We start from the raw sequence: 15978 nt of genomic DNA, 5'->3' as shown, positions 1-15978 counted from the left end.
GTTCCTCTTCCCTTATAAAAATAAAAAGAAAATGAGAGATTGACAGGATTTTCGGATAGTGTATAGGGGTAGGAATGTTTCTTATGACCCCATTAGTATACATTATTTGGAATGATCAATTACAAAGGTTGAAAAAATGTCGAGGGTGTCGATCCAGTATGCGAGTTCCCCTTTGTTTACTCTCTAAAAAGAATAAGTCTGGGGAGAGAAAGAATACCAAAGAAAAAAAATATACAGAATGGTCCACTTATCATGGTATAGTACAAGAATAAGTCTAGAAGAATCTTGAATGTTAGCTTGTTTGATGAGACACAACGATGAAAGGCTAGTGGATATAGTTGTGAAACTTAGGTATGAAATCTAGAATGTTGTGTAAGCTTGCAGAGAAGTACATGTTGGTTAGGATTTGATTAGACTTGTTAGGCATGTGGATTTAGTTTTGATGATCATGGCAATAAGCTAGAGAATGTTGGGAGTTCCTTTGTTTTCAAAACCTCTTCCACGGGTTCGGCTTTTGTGTTTTGCTTAAGGACAAGCAAAAGTTAAGTCTTGGGGAGTGGATATATCTCTATTTTTACTGATTTTATCTATGTTTTAGGTATAGGATTTTGAGTCTTTATCTTATTTCTCGAGTCTTTTTAGTGCCTTTTCAGGTATTTTATGCATTGGGACAACAATGGAGATGAGGAGACATTTTGGAGCAAAAGCTAAGGAAAAAGGATCTAAGGACGATTTCGGATTCCGGATTCAGAGAGAGTGTCGATCGACACCAGTTTCGGCCCAGTAAAGTCCATGACGCTTTCAAATTTACAGAAGTGGAAATTTGCCCCAGAAGACTTCCCTATTTGCATTATTAGTCCCTTGACGTTTTATAGGGCTTATATATAGTTTTAGAGGTTATTGTTTAGACCTAAGTTTCTTTTATCAAGTTCTTTGTAATCTCTATTTTCAAGACATAAGCTATTCATCCATTGTATTCAGAGATTCATTCAGTTGTCAATACAATGAAGAGATCCGTTCCTACTCTTATCTTATTTGCTGTGTTTATGCTTTCTAACTCAATCATGTTTCTAGTTTCATTCAATATGTTTGAGTAGTTTGCTTGTTAGGAATAGGGTTTCTCATTAGGAATTCATATGGTTTAGTAGATCCCTTTGCTAGGTTATCTGTAGAATTCTTCATCTTTGATTATACTTAATGCTAGATCTAGAGTAATTAACTAGATCTTGAATCTAGACAATAGATATGCCCACCATAGGTATCTGTAGTTGGATCTATTATTTGATGAGCCTGGTTTATAGGTGTGTAATAAAAATCAGCCTATCTACTAAGGTGAACAATCGAACTCGTTTAGAATACACGTTTAGGTTAAAAATCTGCCATTGAAACGTAATTCTCAATGTGAAGGTACCTGAAACACAAGAGACCAAAAGACAAAGAAACACATGATTAGGTGATAGAAAAGAAGTATCTAGACTTAAAATGACACCTAGTCTAATGGTGAACTAAAAGAGAACTTAAGGGATAGACTTAAATTGCCTTAAGCTTACTCCCTCAAATAAGAGATCGTCGTTAGCACTTAAGGGTCGAATTCCATTGAGCTCTCGATGTTCACACAATAGACGTATGATGTTTTTAAATAAGCTAGAGAAAGTAAATGAATGTAAAAGACAAATAAGCAAGTAAACGAGTTGTAGATTCAAGTGATTAAAGCGTCAGGTCTAAGGAATTGTCTCGGGAGATAGATAAATTGTAGATCTAGCTAATATTAGGATTGTTATCGCATCGTTCTCGAACTCAAACTATGATTCTAGAGTAACCGGTGACGTTCCGCTAAACTCTCGATACTAAGAGCTAAGATAACCAGAGGAGCCGAGAAATCCTATGCTAAAGCATTCGTTGTTATTAAACTTGATTAGTTCACCTAGTATCTAAACCAGAGCCCTTCTATGAGCCTACCTGTTCTTTCTTAAATGCCTAGGCTCATCTATGATAGTTCCTATAACAAGTACCTATGGCGGGCATACCTATCATCTAATATCAAGTTCTAGGTGATCAATCTAAAACTAGCAATAAGAATAATCAAGATGAAGAACTCTAAAATTGATCCTAAGCGGTTTTCGATCTACTTATCCATCTAAATCCATATTGAGACTCCCTAAACCTAACAAGGTGATTACTCAAACATGATAATAGAAACACAAATCATAATCTGAATAGTTTGCATTGATGACTTAAGAATAAAAGTAAAGGAGTTCAGAATCCTCTCTAAAAGGATTGGATTCTTCTATCCAAATGTGTAACAATCTCTAAAACAAAACTTAGGTCTAACAATGACCAAACAATTAGGTATATTCGAGTCTAAAAACGTGCAGGGACTACTTTGCAAATAAGGAAGACTTCAAGGCTTCTCAAAGACTTGGCAGTAAACGAGAATACCCTTGGCAGCAATAAGAGTGTCGATCGACACAGGTGTGGTATCGATCGACACCATCTTCTGGAAAACGTCCTTCAAGATCTTTATTGCTGAACAGCTTCCAAAATTCCTTATTGTGCTCCATAGCTCCTAGATGTGGAATGACTCAAAACATACGAAATAAACTAGAAAGACTCTAAAAACCATTATGAAACTATGTTAGAAATCAATAAAAACCAGGACATATCAACTCCCCCAGACTTAGGTTTTGCTTGCCCCCAAAGCAAAACAAAAGGTTGAATCTGTGAAAGAGGTTTGAAAAACATAGAAACTCCCAATCTCTCTAGCTTATTACCTTGATTATACAAACCAAATCCACGCACTAAATAGTTCTAATCAAATCGTGACCACCATGTAATTCTCCTCTAGCCCACACAACATCCTAGATTCCATACCAAAGCACTCAACTATATCCACTAGGCTATCATCGCTGCGTCTCATCAATCAAGTTAATGTTTAAGAACCTTCTAGACTCATTCCTGTACTATACCATGATAAATCGACCATTCTTTATATATATATTTTTTTCTCTTTGGTGTTCTTTCTCTCCCCGAGACTTATTCTTTTTAGAGAGTAAACAAAGGGGAACTCGCATACTGGATTGACACCGTCGGCATTTTCCAACCTTTGTAATTGATCATTCCAAATAATGTATAATAATGAGGTCATAGGAAACATTCCTACCCCTATACACTATTTGAAAGTCTTCTCAATCTCTAATTATTTTTATTTATTTTTTATTAGGGGAGAGGAACACTTTCTTTTTATCACATTAGACGACTTATCAGGTATGAACAAGGAGTCAAGTCCTATGCACACTAACCGTTTTGATGAGGTAAAAGGAAGAGCAGTGAGATTAGCTCCGGCCTTTGTGGATTATGTTGGGAATGGATGTCCTTAAGTTTGTTGATTGGCTTTATGGATTTTCCATTAGTCGGATTGATTTGAATTTGCAGTACTTAAGCAATCCAGGCAATAAACTCGAGAGATAGATCATAATTTCAGACAAAAGTTTTGACTCAATAAAACGACTATCTAAGTTAGAATGACACAACTGACTCATAAGAAAAGAAAAGAAAAGATGAAGTTAGTAACTGACTCCCCCAGACTTAGATAACATTGTCCCCAGAGTTATTAAGCTAGAGGAATCGAAAGAAAAATAATCAAAAGTTAAAAGTTAGAGAAACGTGAGTTGCCACCTGAGAGTGGTGTCGATCAACACTCTAGTCATTTCGCTTAGCTTTGCGAATTCAGCTCATTGTTGTAGAGCCTTGGTTAGTGTTTTCACATGGATCTTCCAGTTAAACTCTTAAATCACTAAAACACACATCAATAGTTCCAACAAAGCATAGGAAAATAAGTGCAACAAGTCCAAAAAAAATAACAAATAGTCTGAAATAAAGAAAAAACGAAGTCAGAAAACAAAGCAAGATAAGGAGGATGGCTAGTCCTCATGCTCTGAGCCGGAGGTGGGTGCGGGAGAGCGACGACGAGTTGTAGCAACACAACCGCAGCGAGAGAGTGTAACTATGGCGTTCCAGACGCTCTTGAAGCTGTCAACGGCATACTGCTGAAAGACCCGTGGCTCCATCGGGATAGGAGGACGAGAAGGCAGGTGATATGGAAGAGCGGAGGAGAAAGATCCAACTGTCGGACCCCCAGCAGGGTCAATGAACTCGTCCTTGGTCTGTGTAGGCGCAAATCCTGAAGCTGAACCTCTTTGTCGCCTGGTGCGTGGTGCTGCATGCAGAAGGGAAGGATCAGGACGAAAACTGAGCTCCTCATGCTCGCCTGTAATCTCTGTAAGTGCGGGGCAAGGTAACTGAATCATATGGCGCCATGTCTCGTCTCTGAAACACCAAAGGAAGCTGCCTTTCAGCCAGTGAGAGTTCTTAAGATAACTCTCATCCATAGTGAACCTCGTGGTGTTGACCTCTTCTCCCTCAAATCTGATGCGAAAATGCTCAAATATGGGAATGAGAAGACTGCCAACTCTCTCTGATTTCTTCCCTCTACCTTTGAAGGGCTTGGTCTCTCGCGTTTTTTTTTTTTTCTGAATAAAAATCTTGTAGGTTGCCTCCCACTAAGCGCTTGTTTATAGTCAATAGCTTGACTCTGTAGTTGCTTAATCAAAAGTTGGGTCTTGAAGATCCAAAGGCTTTTCTACTGGAATCTCGGCTTCAGCCCAGTAGTGTTTGACTCTCTGTCCATTCACAGCAAATGGTTTTCCATATGGCCTAACCGAGTGGACTGTGGAGGGACTTGACCAACGAGAAGACAATTTTCCAAGAAATATTGTCAATCTAGAATCATAAAGAAGTACCTGGTCCTTAGGCTCAAAAGTCCGAGTGAGGATTTTCTTGTCGTGGTAAGCTTTTGTGCGTTCTTTGTAGAGCTTTGAGTTGTCATAGGCATGAATTTGTATCTCATCAAGCTCATTCAACTGAATAAGTCTCCTTTCTCCAGCTGATTTGATGTCGAAATTCAACATCTTGACTGTCCAAGCTGCTTTGTGCTCTAATTCCACTGGAAGATGACAAGCTTTACCATATAGAAGATGAAAAGGTGTGGTCCCAAGCGGAGTTTTGAAAGCTGTCCGGTAAGCCCACAGTGCATCATCTAACTTGTAAGATCACTCCTTTTTCGCTTTACCCACTGTTTTCTCGAGAATCTCTTTGATTTGCCTGTTGGAAACTTCAACTTGACCGCTCGTTTGTGGATGGTAGGGAGTAGCAACTCGATGCTGAACTCCATACTGTAAAAGCAATTTCGTAAGAATCTTGTTAATGAAATGCTTACCTCCGTCACTAATGACTATGCGTGGCACTCCAAAATGAGGGAAGATGATACACTTGAAGAGTTTCATGACAACCGCTGAATCGTTCTTCGGACTAGCTATAGCTTCTACCCATTTGGAGACATAATCCACAACTACTAGGATGTAGAGATTCTTGTTGGAAGGTGGGATGGGTCCCATGAAATTTATACCCCAACAATCGAAGACTTTCACTTCGAGGATAAATTTTTGAGGCATCTCATTACAGTTGCTTATTTTTCCCCTTCTCTGACAAGGGTCACTTGCGATATGAATTTCTGAGCATCCCGAAACATTGTAGGCCACCAAAAGCCTGCTTGAAGAACTTTGGATACTGTCTTGAAGGTTGCAAAATGACCACCATGACAAAAAAAAATGTCAAATTCTTGAGTAGTCTACTTCCCTTGGAATGCCGAAATACTTTTTACCTTAAGTGAACGGAATGACTTAAAATTCATACGGGATTTATTTGTCTATGTATTGTTCCATTCGATCTTTTAGGTCCTGCGTCACCTCGATAGTTATGCCACAATATTCTTAAAGCTTATATGCGATGTATAGACTTCTGCAACCATGACATATTTGTTTACTTTATATAAAAATAAGCCAGAGCTGGGACAATGTGATAGTATATCAGGAACCTCTGTTGCAGCAATGCATCTCTCCTATAAACTCCATCAGAACAATGCTTATAGGGAGATAAGGTTTATCCCAATAATATCGCCTAATCTCTCTTAGGAATCTCTTCTTGTTGTAATCTATGAAATTATCAAGTTCCACATCTGCACCTAGGTAAATAACAATATCAGCATACCATGGGTAGTCCTTCTCTAATGCTGTGACGGCGCAATTCTCAGTTGGTGACCAATTTCTTGTCGATTCGGAAGGGTGTCGATCGACAGTTCCAGTGGTGTCGATCGACACCATTCCCCAACTACGAATATCAACTTCCTCTGAAATGTGAGTGTCGATCGACATAGAAGGGGTGTCGATCGACAATGAAACTCGATTCTGTAACTTATCACATTTGCAGTCGTATTCTTCAGCTGTATCTATCATGTATATGTTCTCTTCAGGTAAGAAATCGTTAATAGGAACATCATCATCAATCCTAATGCGTGACAAATGATCTGCTACACACTTCTCAACTCCTTTCTTATCTCTAACCTCGATGTCAAATTCTTGAAGAAGCAAAATCCATCGCAAAAGTCTTGGTTTAGCATCCTTGTTTTGCATCAAATACTTTAAGGCAGCATGATCTGTGTGAACAATAACCTTCAATCCAACGAGATAAGATCTGAATTTCTCGAAAGCAAACACCACAGCTAAGAACTCCTTCTCTGTAGTTGCATAATTCCTTTTAGCATCATCAAGAGTTCTACTTGCATAGTAGATGGCATGAAGTTTCTTATCCTTCCTCTGTCCTAGAACAGCTCCAACTGCAAAATCACTCGCATCACACATTACCTCAAAAGGTAGATCCCAATCTGGTGGCTGAACAATTGGTGCGCTGATCAAGGCTTGTTTTATTTGCTGAAAGGCATCATGACACTCTTGTGTAAACTCGAATTTGACTTCTTTACAGAGTAAGGAAGTCAATGGTCTTGCGATTTTGCTGAAGTCTTTGATGAATCTCCTGTAGAAACCAGCATGTCCAAGGAAACTCCTCACTGCTTTAAGATTATCAAGCGCTTGAAGACTTGTCATAACCTCAATCTTAGCTCTATCGGCTTCTATACCATACTCAGAAATCCTATGTCCGAGAACTATCCCATCTTGCACCCTAAAGTGACATTTCTCCCAATTCAAAACTAGATGTTTCTCCTCACATCTTGCCAGCACTTTGTAGAGATTCTCTAAGCAATCCTCAAACAATGATCCATAAACTGAAAAATCATCCATGAAAACCTCCATGATATCCTCAATCATGTCTGTAAAGATTGACATCATACCTCTCTGAAATGTTGCAGGAGCATTACAAAGACCGAAGGGCATTCTCCGATAAGCAACTGTACCATAGGGGCAGGTGAAAGTTTACTTCTCCTGTCATCTGGATGAATCAGGATCTGAAAGAATCCTGAGTATCCATCAAGGAAGCAATAGTATTTATGATTTGCTAACCTCTCCAACATGTGATCGATAAATGGTAAGGGGAAATGGTCTTTCCTGGTAGCAGCATTCAGCTTTCTGTAATCGATGCACATCCAATGGCCTGTGATTGTCCGAGTAGGAATCAGCTCGTCTATCTCATTCTTGACTTCTGTAACACCTTCCTTCTTAGGAACTACATGAACTGGACTAACCCAACTGCTGTCTGAAATCGAATAGATAATACCTGCTTCCAATAGCTTAATAATCTCTTTCTTAACCGCTTCTTTTGGATTAGATTCAGTCTTCTCTGATGTTCAACTGAAGACTTAGACTCATCCTCAAGGTGGATCCTATGCATAAATACATCCGGGGATATACCTGCAATGTCATCAAGAGAATAGCTAAGAGCTTTGCGATGATTGCGCAGCTTGCTTAGCAATTAGGTGAGCTCTACGGGATTAAGAGAAGCATTCACAATAACATGATAAAAAGAATTTTCACCAAGAAAAACGTACCTTAGCCCTGCTGGAAGTGGTTTCAAGTCGATATTAGGAGCCTTTGCTGGATCCCAATCTGAATTAGTAGTCGGCGTTGGAGTCACAGATGGAAGAGTTTCTTCAATCGTAAGTTGCATCACATGTTCGGTCTCATCTAGCAACTTAGTATATGTAGAAGTTTCACTATGCATATCTGCACTATCTTCTACGGAAGAGACCAAAACTCGCTCTACTGGGTCTTCTAATTCCATCTCCGAAATACTGTCTGAAGCTGAAGAAGTCAAAGAATCTATCAAGAAGGTTTTCCCTTCTATGATCGGTTTCTTGACCAAAGTGTTCATATCGAACTGCATAGTAAGATTGCCAACATTCAGCCCTATCCTCCCTTGTCGAACATCTATGATTGCTCCAGCTGTGTGCAAGAAGGATCTCCCAAGGATTAATGGATCCTTAGGTTCCTTCTCATAATGTAAGACTACAAGGTCTGTAGGACTCATGCTCTTTCCTACCATCACGGGAACTTCAATAAGAAATCCATTTGGAATTCGGGTAGAACGATCTGCCAAGAAAATAGTAATAAAGGTAAGCTCAAGATTGGAATACCCAAGACGCATAGTAACTGAACGAGGCATCAGATTCACACTAGAACCGAGATCACATAAAGCTCTTGGGAAGGAATCATGATTGATGGTGACACTTAGTACAAAGGTTCCAGAATCAGGCAGGTTTCTTGGGATTCGTTCCTGAATGATGTCGCTGCCCTGCTCTGAAATCATCATAACACAGCATTCTTTCGACAAATTCTTAGTGACCATTGTCTTAACTTACCTTCTGATTGTGGGAGATAGATGAATAGCTTCAACTAGAGGCATTTCAACAATCAGCTTATCAATCATAGCTTTGCATTTGACATCATATAAGGCTTGTCTTGACTTTTTAGGACTCTTGGGGAAGGCAATTCGCCGATTTGGTTTCAGCTGGAATTTGCACATTGTCTGAACGAGCTGAGTGTCGATCGACAGGACTTGGGTGTCGATCGACACCATCATGAATAGTTTCCTCCTCCTCCGCAAAATTGTCAATTCCACTCGACAAAGGAAAAACAGAGGCGTCAAGAGTAACTGGTGTCGATCGACACCCTGGTGTATCGATCGACACTGAGTCTTTTTCTGCAACTGGAAAAGATGAAGGCTGAGCTGATCGTTCGCGCTGAAGTATTGGGTTGAGCTGCTTTCTGCTACGTAGTGTGACTACATTGATAGAAGCTGATGTAGGTGAGAAATTGGATATATGAGGGCTTAGATTGTCAATCTTGCTATTGAGATCTGTGGAGAGAGAATCATATTTGCTATCAAGCTTTGTTAGGCTTGCAAGAAGCTGCGCAATCATAGACTCCATTCTGGTCTCTGATGAGGGTGGAGGGGGGGCTTGGATAGGAGTAGAAATTGCTGAAACAGGAGTCTCTTTGTTCGCGGTGGCTATCTCAGCTGAAATTCTTTGTTCTGTGTCAACTTCCTGTGTCGAAATACAAGTTAAAGCATTGGTGATGAGGAGTAATGCTTCACTAGTGGTTCTTGTCATGAAGTTACAGTAGCTTGCTGCATCGAGTTAACTCCGGTATGGCTTGTCTATTCCTTTGTAGAATAGGTTGATGAGTTGGCTCTCTTGGAAGCCATGTTGGGGACATTCACGATGATAAGACCTGAAACGGAGCCAAGATGCTCGAAGGGACTCGGCTGGAGCCTGAGTGAATGAAGAGATTTGCAAACGAATAGCCTCTGTCACAGATTCATCGAAGAAGTGATTCATGAATGCATTCTTTGTATCAGTCCAATTGGTTAATGAACCTGGTTCCAGTTGACGCAACCATGATGTTCCTCTGCTCGCGAGAGAGTGGGGGAAGAGTTTGCAAATAAGGTAATTAGCTGGTACACCTTCTGCTTTGATAGAGGAAACGATGTCTTTGAAGACTTCCAAATGATCTAATGGTGATTCATCGGGAGCTCCTCTAAACTTTCCTCTAGATACAAGATCATAATAGGCAGGGTGTATAGCAAAGTCTTCTCTTTCAAATGGAGGTAGCTTGAATGTTGATCGGTTGGTGTAGAAGAGATCAATTCTGTTAAAATCGCCTATTGTAGCCGTCTGGTTCTGCGGAGGGTGTCGATCGACACGCAGATGGTGTCGGTCGACATTATCATAAAAATCTGCCATTGAAACGTAATTCTCAATGTGAAGGTACCTGAAACACAAGAGACCAAAAGACAAAGAAACACATGATTAGGTGATAGAAAAGAAGTATCTAGACTTAAAATGACACCTAGTCTAATGGTGAACTAAAAGAGAACTTAAGGGATAGACTTAAATTGCCTTAAGCTTACTCCCTCAAATAAGAGATCGTCGTTAGCACTTAAGGGTCGAATTCCACTGAGCTCTCGATGTTCACACAATAGACTTATGATGTTTTTAAATAAGCTAGAGAAAGTAAATGAATGTAAAAGACAAATAAGCAAGTAAACGAGTTGTAGATTCAAGTGATTAAAGCGTTAGGTCTAAGGAATTGTCTCGGGAGATAGATAAATTGTAGATCTAGCTAATATTAGGATTGTTATCGCATCGTTCTCGAACTCAAACTATGATTCTAGAGTAACCGGTGACGTTCCGCGAAACTCTCTATACTAAGAGCTAAGATAACCAGAAGAGCCGAGAAATCCTATGCTAAAGCATTCGTTGTTATTAAACTTGATTAGTTCACCTAGTATCTAAACCAGAGCCCTTCTATGAGCCTACCTGTTCTTTCTTAAATGCCTAGGCTCATCTATGATAGTTCCTATAACAAGTACCTATGATGGGCATACCTATCATCTAATATCAAGTTCTAGGTGATCAATCTAAAACTAGCAATAAGAATAATCAAGATAAAGAACTCTAAGAATGATCCTAAGGGGTTTTCGATCTACTAATCCATCTAAATATCTATTGAGACTCCCTAAACCAACAAGGTGATTACTCAGACATGATAATAGAAACACAAATCATAATCTGAATAGTTTGCATTGATGTATTAAGAATAAAAGTAAAGGAGTTCAGAATCCTCTCTAAAAGGATTGGATTCTTCTCTCCAAATGTGTAACAATCTCTAAAACAAAACTTAGGTCTAACAATGACCAAACAATTAGGTATATTCGAGTCTAAAAACGTGCAGGGACTACTTTGCCAATAAGGAATGCTTCAGGGCTTCTCAAAGACTTGGCAGTAAATGAGAATACCCTTGGCAGCAATAAGAGTGTCGATCGACACAGGTGTGGTGTCTATCGACACCATCTTTTGAAAAACGTCCTTCAAGATTTTTATTGATGAAAAGCTTCCAAAATTCCTTATTGTGCTCCATAGCTCCCAGATGTGTAAGTGTACCTGAAATGACTCAAAACATACGAAAAAGACTAGAAAGACTCTAAAAACCATTCTGAAACTATGTTAGAAATCAATAAAAACCAGGACATATCATTTACAACCAGTCAATCTTATGTCTTTTTACTTTGTTCTCTTTTTATTTCAATCATCACCCGCTAGCTTAATTTCGACATTCAACTCATTGTTTGAACAAAAGAACTTTGTGGAAATCGATCCTTAAATACTGCAATTGATCTCTTATTTGAGAAAGTAGTTCTTAGGATAATTTGAACCTTATCATATTTTACAACATGTTACCAAAACATTTATAAAGTTCTTATGGCCAATGCATAGTGCCCAAAAGCACAGTACATAATATAAACAAATTTGTTTTACAAAAGGCACAAATTTACACTAGGTTTCCTATCGTCCACCATGCCCTCTATTCCCCTCTATGGATTTCCTGCAAAACAAGTAGAATCATGAGTAATCTAAGATTACTAAGTGAGTTCGGGATTCCCTGCAATAGATATTAGTTTCCTCGTCCCGTAATTCTAACACAAAGCACGCATCACATAATAGCAACGAAAGATAGTTCGCCGAAGCAACTACAAAATCATGCAAATGCACTTATGACTCCAATCTTAATAAGTTTTATAGGGCCTGATATGTTGCCTTCAAACACCCACACCAAAAACACACCTAAAAAATCATGCAAATGCACTTATAAGTTCTATTCTAATCATGTTGTTTGCTTCATTCATCATGTCTGAGTAGTCTTCTTGTTAGGTTTAGGGTTTCTCATTAGGGTTATAAATGATTAGTAGATCGCCCACCTGTTAGGATATCTTTAGAGTTCTTCATCTTGATTATTCTTAATGCTAGTTCTAGATTGGCCACCTAGAACTTGATATTAAATATTAGGTATAACCACCATAGGTACCTGTTACCAGAACTATCATAGATGGGCCTAAGTATTTAAGAAACGAACATGTAGGCTCATAGAAGGGCTCTGGTTTAGATACTTAGTGAACTAATCAAACTTTATAATAATGCATGTTTAGAATTAGGTATTCATCGGCACATCACTGGGGATCTTTAGCTCTAGGCATAGTGAGTAGCACGGGACATCACCGGTTACTTTATATTAGTGATTTGAGTTTAAGAACGGTTCGATAACAATCCTAATCGTAGCTAGATCTGTTAGTCATCTATTACTGAGAATATCACTAAATCTAACGTTTTTATTATTTGATTTTACTTCCATATAATCTATTGCTATTGCTTACTTTTGTCTCTTTTTATTTTCTTTACTATTTTACTTAGGTTACTTCGATAGCCATTAGTCTACTGTGTGATCCGAGAACTTTATGAATTTGATCCCTAAGTGCTTCAACTAACCTCTTTATTTGAGAGAGTGGTCTTAGGATTAATTTTACCTACACCAACAAAGGAGGTTAGACATATCACGATCTTGATACACTTATGGTCTCTACCTCCTACCACAAGGACCACATACCAAGACCCAAGATTTTAAGATATTATGAAACATATGGTTAATCAAACACATAGAATCATCAATATCTTTACTCAACATAACCTCCCAAACATAAGCTTTTAAGCATAAGAATCTAAAAGATCACATATGCGGCCTAAATCTATCATTCACACTATTAATCAATACTCATGTAATTCATAAAACCAATCAATGAATGAAATAGTATAATCATACAACCAAACCATATCCGGAACTCACTCCAGTTTCCAACAAGGTGTTTGCGATGATACGGACCGAGCTCCTTTGATGATTACACTTCTTTTCAACTATTTCTTGGCAGGTTTTCTCGATTACATACGATCACTCAATAACATGACGACCTTTCGGTTCTCTCTCTTTCTCCCCCTACAAAATTCTTTAGGCCGATCGAGCTTATATAGTGGTAACAAGGGCGAGTCAGCTAGTATATGTTTCATTCGCCCGTGATGACACATATGCGGCAGTTATAGGATGATGACAGGTGGACGGAGTAGCTTTGGCTCCAAGGGATTTTTTAGAGCTCCAACATGTAACAGTAATGTCATCCTTACCAGTAGTAGGTCTGTTACTTTTGGACATTATGTTAGCCGCAATTTTAAGATAAGCCGCATATATGCAATGTCTAGGTATTATATTCCCCCCTTTCGTATTTCGTTTTTTATGTATCCAGAACTTACATTAATTATAACCTATGCATCGGTTTGTATTAGGGACATTGATTTTGGGCAGATCGGACCTTTTTCTCAACTGAACTCCGGGATATTGTTGAATTGAAAGCAGTCGTGCTGACATTGGTATGATAAATATATGTATACATAGATTATTTTGGATTTTGCTTGACAAACCAATGTTTGGCCTTCAACATCGAACCTCCATTGCTCTTTTACAGGTTATGGACATCTTCATAAACTGCATAAGGATCGCTAGGCGCGCAAAAAATATCATAGAAAATCAGCAGGATGTAGCATTCATTGATTCAACATTTGTGTTTGAATAATGCAAGCACTACCCCAAATTCTTGAAGACTACTAAGAAAGGGATGTATTGGTTTGATCACGATCTAATAGAATGCACACTTAGAGGTTTTGAAAGGGCCTACATTCCGTTTCTCATTGACACACAATAAGATTTGAGAGTTTTTGCCGCTCATTTAATTGAAGTGCATGTCTATGGTGGAATTCAGTCACTCAAGGAAGTGAAGCATGTTGATGTGGTGTCTGCTGCCAAAAAGTATTTTATTTCTGCATATGAGTTAGCTAATGGGACGGTCTGACACTGCATTTAAGTATGTTATTCGGCTAGCACCTCATTGTGTAATATTTCAGACACCTCAATGTTGGGAACCTAATGTTCTTTCCATGTAGCTGTGTTGTGTATGTTTATATATTAAGTAAATGATATTTAAATTTGTAGCATGCATTTTAATTTGATGATATGTTTTGTTATATATATGCATTAAATTTGAAAGCTTATTTGATAATTACGACTTCGTCGTGGGTAAAGATGCAATAATTATTTTAAGAATTTTAAAATATTAAAGAAACATTCATACATTAGACATAACAACATTAACACAATAGACATACAACATATAATACAACAAGTAAATGATATTTTAATTTATACCATACATTTTAATTTGATGACAGGTTTTGTTTACATATCTATGCATTAAATTTAGAGGCTTATTTGATAATTACGACTTCGTCGTGGGTAAAGATGCAAACGAAACTATTTTAATATTTTTAAAATATTAAAGAAACATTCATACATTAGACTTAACAACATTAACACAGCCGACATACAACATGAAATATACAAGAACATCATGTTATTTTTACGTGTTGCCCGTTTGGTGACACTCTTCTTCAGCTAATAACACAGTAGACACACAACATGTAATACCTGAAAACAACATGTTCTGAAACTTGTAGCATATAACACCGCCGACAAAATTCTTTGGAACAGCAGAATATGTAGCACTCTTCGCACCTATTATATATGTTGTAGATCAATGAACATGGAGGCACTGCCTCATTCCATGTTTGTACTTAAGTTGTACCATTATGCACCGCCATTCGCTCAAGAGTTGCAAATACAGAGTCGTCCATAGTTTTGAAAATGTGTTTTTTGGCCATGACTAAATCTTTTTCCCAACACGCCTAACTTAGACCTTCTTAGTAATGCGCTTTTGGGTTGTTTGCCTCCTTTGCGTCTTCAAATTGTTTAATGAACAGTCTACCGACCCGCATGAGTACATAATTTTGTCTATACTGTCTTATTTCAACCCTTGCAAGCATGTATATATAGGGCCGATGACGTTTATTATAGATGGAGGAGATGTAAAAAACCATGTATAAATAGGACAATAATGTTAGTTTATGTATACACTCATTTATGGGGGGTTGGTGGTAGGTGGAAATGTGTGGTGCGAACGTACTTATTGGTTTCTATTAAAATAGTTCAAGTGAAAGAGGAATCCTATGTAAAAAAAAATTATGAGAAAATTAAATCTAAAAAAGAGTCTTACAAAAACATTTGTCCATATACACCTTTTTTTTGGAGAATGCCAATTTGGACTAAAATATCCCTACTCTATATTTTAAGCATTTTTTAAAGGTTTAACCTTGATAACATGTAGATCTACAAGAATATAGTTGATTTGTAAAAAAAAATTGTTATTTAGTTGAAAAAAGTTGATTTTTTATAGATAAAGTTTTGTCTAAATTTCTTAGATAACGATTTCTAGTGATCTACTTGGTTTAGAATTTCTATTCCAATATTTTGTACATATTCTACGATATTTAGACTATTTTTCTTTATAAAAATATTAGAAAATAGGATATTCAATATCTAAAAATTGTATAACATGTATTCTAAAATATCCTTCAAGTTCTAAACTATATATGAAATTGTATTCAAAGATTCACTTTCTATATCTAGGAATTCTAAATAGTTTAGAAACAAAATTCTAAATTTGGTTAGAATATAAATTCTAAAAGTGAAATTTTCTTAGAAAACGTTTTCTACTGTAAATATTTATTAAATATTTTGTTTTAATAATATATTTTCTGTTAAGATTACAATTTTTACTGGATTTAGAAAACAAATTCTAATTGTTTTAGAATACAAAAAAAAAAACGCCCAAAAAAATAAATTGTAAACAAAC

The 15978-nt window shown here is 37.5% G+C and overlaps 3 pseudogenes across 3 annotated transcripts; all 3 read right to left on the bottom strand.

Moving 5' to 3' along the window:
• Positions 1–3920: 3920 nt before the first annotated feature.
• On the bottom strand, positions 3921–7740 carry AT2G12020 (annotated as a pseudogene; the record flags this gene model as incomplete). Its single annotated transcript has 1 exon — positions 3921–7740.
• Positions 7741–8178: 438 nt separating this feature from the next.
• Positions 8179–10121, bottom strand: AT2G12010 (annotated as a pseudogene; the record flags this gene model as incomplete). Its single annotated transcript has 1 exon — positions 8179–10121.
• Positions 10122–14749: 4628 nt separating this feature from the next.
• On the bottom strand, positions 14750–15124 carry AT2G12000 (annotated as a pseudogene; the record flags this gene model as incomplete). Its single annotated transcript has 1 exon — positions 14750–15124.
• Between the last annotated feature and the right edge of the window lie 854 nt (positions 15125–15978).

This window comes from Arabidopsis thaliana, chromosome 2 (assembly GCF_000001735.4).
Source record: "Arabidopsis thaliana chromosome 2, partial sequence".
Classification (NCBI taxonomy): domain Eukaryota; kingdom Viridiplantae; phylum Streptophyta; class Magnoliopsida; order Brassicales; family Brassicaceae; genus Arabidopsis; species Arabidopsis thaliana.
Note: the sequence above shows the minus strand (reverse complement) of the source record. Positions and strands in the feature narration are given on the sequence as shown.